This window comes from Megascapheus bottae, chromosome X, assembly GCF_031878675.1.
Source record: "Megascapheus bottae isolate mThoBot1 chromosome X, mThoBot2.hap1, whole genome shotgun sequence".
Taxonomy (NCBI): Eukaryota; Metazoa; Chordata; class Mammalia; order Rodentia; family Geomyidae; genus Megascapheus; species Megascapheus bottae.
In genome coordinates, this window is record NC_143547.1 from 29,354,952 (window position 1) to 29,361,218 (window position 6,267).

Consider the following 6,267-nt stretch of genomic DNA (forward strand, 5'->3'; position numbering starts at 1 on the left):
ATAGATATAAATATGAATCACATATGAATAAATATAGATCAAAATTTGATAAGCACTGGGAGCTAATGAAGAGGTGAAAGAACAGTGGTTGGGTGGGAAAGCTCAGTGGTAGAGTACTTATGTGGCATGAGCAAGGCCCTAAGTTCCCTAGTTCACAGGAAGAGAGAGAGAAAGAGACAGAGAGAGAGAGAGAGATAGAGACAGAGACAGACACAGAGAGACAGAGAGAGACAGACAGAGAGACAGAGACAGAGAGAGACAAAGAGAGACAGAGACAGAGAGTCAGAGAGACAGAGAGACAGAGACAGAGAGAGACAGAAACAGACAGACAGAGACAGAGAGAGACAGAGAGAGACAGACAGAGTCGGAGAAGAGAGGAAAGAAAGAATATATAAGGACTTCAAAATTTGAAGGAGGGACAATTAATGTGGTAATACACATCAAAATGTAAATTATATACATCTGTCTAACAATTTAAATCCTAGAAATTATTCCATACAATCACCCATATAAGTGAAATACAATTGTTTATTATAGAAAAAGAGGGAAACAGTATCCCAGTAGATTGAATGAATCCATAATATCATAGTCTCCACAACAGAAGGTTAATTTGGAACTATTAGAAAATCACAAAAAATGAGGGAACTGGAGGCATGGTTCAAGTGGTAGAGAACCAACCTTGAGTATAAAAGTCAAGTGAGAATTTTAGGCCCTGAGTTTAATCCCCAGTACTAGCATACACACACACACACACACACACACACACACACACACACACACACACACGCACACACACACATAGGCACAGACACGCCCACATACACATGGTGGCTCATGCCTGCCTCTAAATGTAACTACTCAGGAGACTGAGATCTGAGGATTAAAGTTGGAAGCCAGCCCAGGCAGAAACGCCAAAAGGTGAGTTGTGGCTCAAGTGATGGAACGCCAGCCTTGAATGGAACAAGCCCCAGTACCAGAGTAACAACCATGGGGGAAAAAAGCAACAAGGAGGCTCTCCATGGATTGAGAAGTAACAATAGTGTTCACTGAAGCTATCCTTGGGCCTAGATGTACTCAGTGATAGAGAGCTTGCCTCCTATGTGCAGAGCCCTGGATTGCATCCCCAGCACAACAAAACTGGCATTCATTCATTCATTCATTAAGTAGTTACTGAAAACCTGCTGAACACAGGCACTATTCTAGGATCTGAATATACAACTAGAAAGATAACTGACAAAAATATCTTCCCTCGGGGCCGGGAGTTTGGCCTAGTGGTTAAAGTGCTTGCCTAGCATGCATGAAGACCCGGGTTCAATTCCTTGGTACCACATACATAGAAAAAAGCCGGAAGTGGTGCTGAGGCTCAAGTGGTAGAGCTCTAGCCTTGAGAAAGTCCAAGGACAGTGCTCAAGCCCTGAGCCGAAGCCCAGGACTGGCAAAAAAAAATATCTTCCCTCAAGAAGCTTCTATTATAGTGAGGGGAAATGGACAAAGTTGAAAGAAATGACCCACTGGCAAGAAGAAATTAAGATGCACACTTTAAAATTTCTATCAACACTGGACACTGGTGGCTCATACTTGTAATCTTAGCTACTATGGAGGTTAAGATCTGAGAATTATGATTCAAAGCCAGACTGGTCAGGAAAGTCTATGAGACTCTTCAGTTAACCACCAGAAAACCAGAACTGCAGTTGTGGCTTAAAGTGGCAGAGTGCTAGCCTTGAGAAAGCAAAGAAACAAACTCAGGAACACACCTAGGGCCTGATTTCAAGCCCCACGATTGACAAAATAAAATTTAAAAACATCTTTCATTTGTCTATGGAAATCTAGAAAGCAATTAAGCAAAATACAAAGAAGGAAAATGAACTTATAGCAGGCAGTAGTGGCTCAGCCCTCTAATCCTAGCTTCTCCGGAGGTTAGGAGAAGGAACACAATTCAAGGGCAGCTTGGGCACAAAAGTTTGAAAGACTCTGGGCATGTAGCTGGTCTGTGATCTACCTTCTTTATACTTCACTTTATTGGTGGGGGTACAGGTATGCATCCCATATTCAGCTTTCTTTTGTGGAGATGGAGTCTCCTGGAATTTTCTGCCTGAATTAGCCTAGTACCTCAAACCATTCCAATCTTAGCCATATAAGTAGCTTAGGATGACAAGCTTGTACCATTGTGCCTGTCTGTGGGTTGAAAAGCTGGTCTTCAGCTTGAACTTTTCTGCCTTAGCTGGCCTCAAATACGGATCCTGTTCTTAGATTCCCAATTAACTAGGATTACTGACTGAGCTACTAGTACATGGCTTATATAAGTCCATTTTTATAAACATTTCCATTTGACAGAGATTTTACTTAAGTATTGCTATATAGATAAATAAAACAGCATTATGGAAATAAAGTCAATGATATGAAAACAAAGCTGCAAAACAAAGAAGAGTCAGTCACAAGTATATGCTCCTAATTGTTTAGTAAACAGCCATGAATATCATGCATTCATTACGTTATTTTCTGGTTTGGATGGTTGTAGGTTCTGTTGATGCTGTTGTTTGTTTGCTGGTAGTAGAGCTTGAACTGCTGTTACTTGACTTTTTCACTCATGACTCGTGCTCCACCACTTGAGCCATGCCTCCACTTTCAGCTTTTTACTGGCAATTTGGAGATGAGAGTCTTTTGGATTTGTCTGCCCAGACTGGCTTCCAACTGTGATCCTCACATTTCAGCATCCTAAGTAGCTAAGATTAGAGGTGTGAGCCACCTAGCACCTAGAAGTTACTTCTTTGCTTTTGTTTTTGAGACAGAATGGTACTCATACACAAAATTGGCCCTCAAATCCTGCCTAATCTTCCAGTCTCAGTCTACTGAAGACAGAGATTACAGATATGTAACACTATACCAGGCTTAGGTCACACATACTTATTTATTTATGCCATGACTGCCTGGGGTAGGCAGGCATTTTTGACCTCCCTGAACATATCTTTGACAAAATATACGTACTTAAAGAGACTTGGACACATATCTCACCTAACACTCAACCTGGTATCTGTGCCCTTCTGCATACCTATAGTTCCTTTAGAGTGGCATGGCCCACCCCCTGTCTGTCACTCACTGTACATTTGGTCTCCTATTGGTTCCTTGGACATCCACCCTTACCTGTCACTCACAGTGTGAAATTTCTACCTACCTCATTTAAACTGGAGTTGTAGCCCAAGAGATAAAGCAACAACCTTGAGTGAAAAAACTAAAGAACAGTATTCAGGCCCTGAATTCAAGCCCCAGTATCATCAAACATACAGAAAGAGAAGCAAGAAAAAGAAAGAGAAGGATTAAAGGAATGAAAAATAAAAGAAGGAAGAAAGAGAGGGGTGGGCTGGGTGTGTGGCCTAGTGGTAGAGTGCTTGGCTAGCATGCACAAAGCCCTGGGTTTGATTCCTTGGTACCACATACACAGAAAAACCTGGAAGTGGTGCTGTTGCTCAAGTGGTAGAGCACTAGCCTTGAACAAAGCTCAGGGACAGTGACCAGGACCTGAGTTCAAGTCCCAGGTATGGGAGAAAGAGAGAGAGAGAGAGAGAGAGAGAGAGAGAGACAGAGAGAGAGAGAGAGAGAGAGAGAGAGAGAGAGAGAGAGAGAGAGAGAGAGAGAGAGAGACAGAGAGAGAGACAGAGAGACAGAGTGAGACAGAGACAGAGAGGCAGAGAGACAGACAGAGACAGAGAGACAGAGAGACAGAGAGAGGAGAGAGAGAACAAGAAATAAGGAAGGAGAAAGCGAGAGGCAAACAAAATGAACAGATGGAGCCTTTTGCAGCCCCATCAAGATTTTTGGAAACACAGTCAAGGCTTGTGGGCTGAGGAGGGTAGAGCACTTGCCTGGCATGTCTAAAGCCCTAGGTGCTATTTTTCCCCAGCACAAGGAGGTGGGGGATGCTGGATGAGAAGTAATCCTGGAACACGATTAGAAAGTTCACAAAGGATCTGTTCTCTGCAAAACAGGAGGCTCTGATGTTGCTAAATTCCTGTTTGAAGGTCATACCGGTAGAAATGAGAGACATTCATACATTCATAGCCCAGTAGCACTGATGTGGAAGAGTGGCCTGGTTCCAAGGTCATTCTAGAGTCTTTGAATGGACTGTTAACTTAGACTGAAATCTGAATAACAGACAACAGTAATGAAATGATGGTGCAGTTAGCAATGTCCCACAGTTTACAACTTTTATCAGTGGGGCAAAAATGGTAAGAGAGCTAATTAAGGCCTGACTTCAAGGTGAAAACAAATGGGCATTCATGATTTTAAAAAAATCTCAAGCCAGTAATCTAAGCTATTTAAGAGCCAGAGATGGGGAACAGAAGTTCCAGGCCAGCCTTACCATAAAAATTTCCCACCAATGGTTGAGCATGCCTCTTATCCCAGTTATGGGGGAAGAACAATGGTTGGATGCAGTGAACCAATCCTGTCCTCTCCAGCAATGCCAGACCCAAAGAAACATAGACTCCATAGTTTCCCTCATTTGTAATAATTGGTATATGTCTAGGATAGTCCTAGCAAAGAATCACAATAGCTCAATAGCTACATACATATGACCATATAAGATGATGCTAAGCAAAATGAATTCCAAGATATGAAAACAGAGATTTTTCTTAACTGTTGTTTTTAATGTACTGTGTGTAGTTTTCTTTTTTCTTTCATTCCCCCCTTTCGTCTATCCCCTGCTGTCACTGTATTTTATTTTGTATCCTGTATCTTGTACATATGTTTATCTGAATTGGAGAAGGGAATGGGCATAACAAAATGGTGAGACAAAGGACAAAGGGCAAACTAAGGTGACAGTGATACTCACAAGGCATAGATAATATGTTAGACAATATGTTGGAAATGAACTTTACAACTTGGGGGGAAGGGGAGCGGGGAGGAGGCAAAGTGGGAGAAAAAGTAAGGAGTGGGTAACAATGCTCTACAAGAAATATACTTACAACCTTAAGCCAGGCACTGTGGCTCAAGTCTGTAATCCTAGCTACTCAGGAGGCTGAGATCTGAGGATCAAGGTTCAAAGCCAGCCTGGGCAGAAAAGTACCTGAGATTCTTATCTCCAGCTGATCTCTAGAAAACAGGAAGTTAGGCTTGGCTCAAAGGTAGGGCAGTAGCCTTGAGCTGAATAGCTCAGGGACAGTGTCCAGGCCTAGTTCAAGAAATATACTTACTATTTAATGTATGTAATTGTCACCCCTCTGTACATCACCTTGACAATAAAAGTAATTTTTTGCCAGTCCTGGGATTGAGCTCAGGGTCTGAGCACTGCCCTTGGATTTTCTCAAGGTTAGAGGTCTACCATTTGAGCCTGAGCACCACTTCCGGATTTTCTTTCTATGTATGTGGTACCGAGGAATCGAACCTGGGACTTTGTGCATGCTAGGCAAGTGCTTTACTACTAGGCCAAACTCCAAACCCCTAAAAGTAAATTTTTAAACAGAAGCACAAGTAGGAGGGGAGGATTGCTGCATAGGTTGGCCTGGGCATAAAGTCAGACTGTATCTTGAAAATAACCAATGCAAAAAAGGGTCTAGAGTATGTCTACAATGGGATTAGGAAGTAGGAAGCAAGATCTTGTGTTCTAGGCCTAGTAATGGAAACCCTACCCAACCCAATCCAACAAACAATCACAAAAAGGTTGCATAGAGCCAGTGGCCCATGCCTATAATCCTAGCTATTCTGGGGGCTGAGGTCTGAAGATTGTGACTCAAAGCCAGCCTGGGCACAAAAGTCTGTGAAACTCTTATCTTCACTTAACTACCAGAAAATCGGAAGTGGTTCTGTGGCTCAACATAATAGGGTGCTAGCCTTGAGCTGAATTTTGGGGCTGATGCACACAGGAGGAAGAGTACAAATGGCAACAAAATGAGAACAAACATGATATTCTGCAAGCATAATCAAGAGAGACAGGATAACATAGACAGGATAAATCAAGGAAAATGAAGCATGGGAAACAGTGGTAAGGAATTCAGAGACAAACAGTGTATTTCTGAGTGATACAACTAAAAGTACATAAGCACTATTTTTGCTTTAAGGCTTATACTTGCCTTTCTTTCTTGGTAAGAAAGAAATAAAAATTCAAGAGAGCATCTATCTCCCTGTGACCCTTCCTGCTTGTCCAAACAATTAATGTGCTCTAGAATCTGTGCAAAGAAAAAAGTCTGGGAAAATGACTCCTCATAACACAAAGCCAACCCAGGGAGGAAAGTCAGTGATACTTTTATTTCTACTGGATCACTGAAAAGTTAA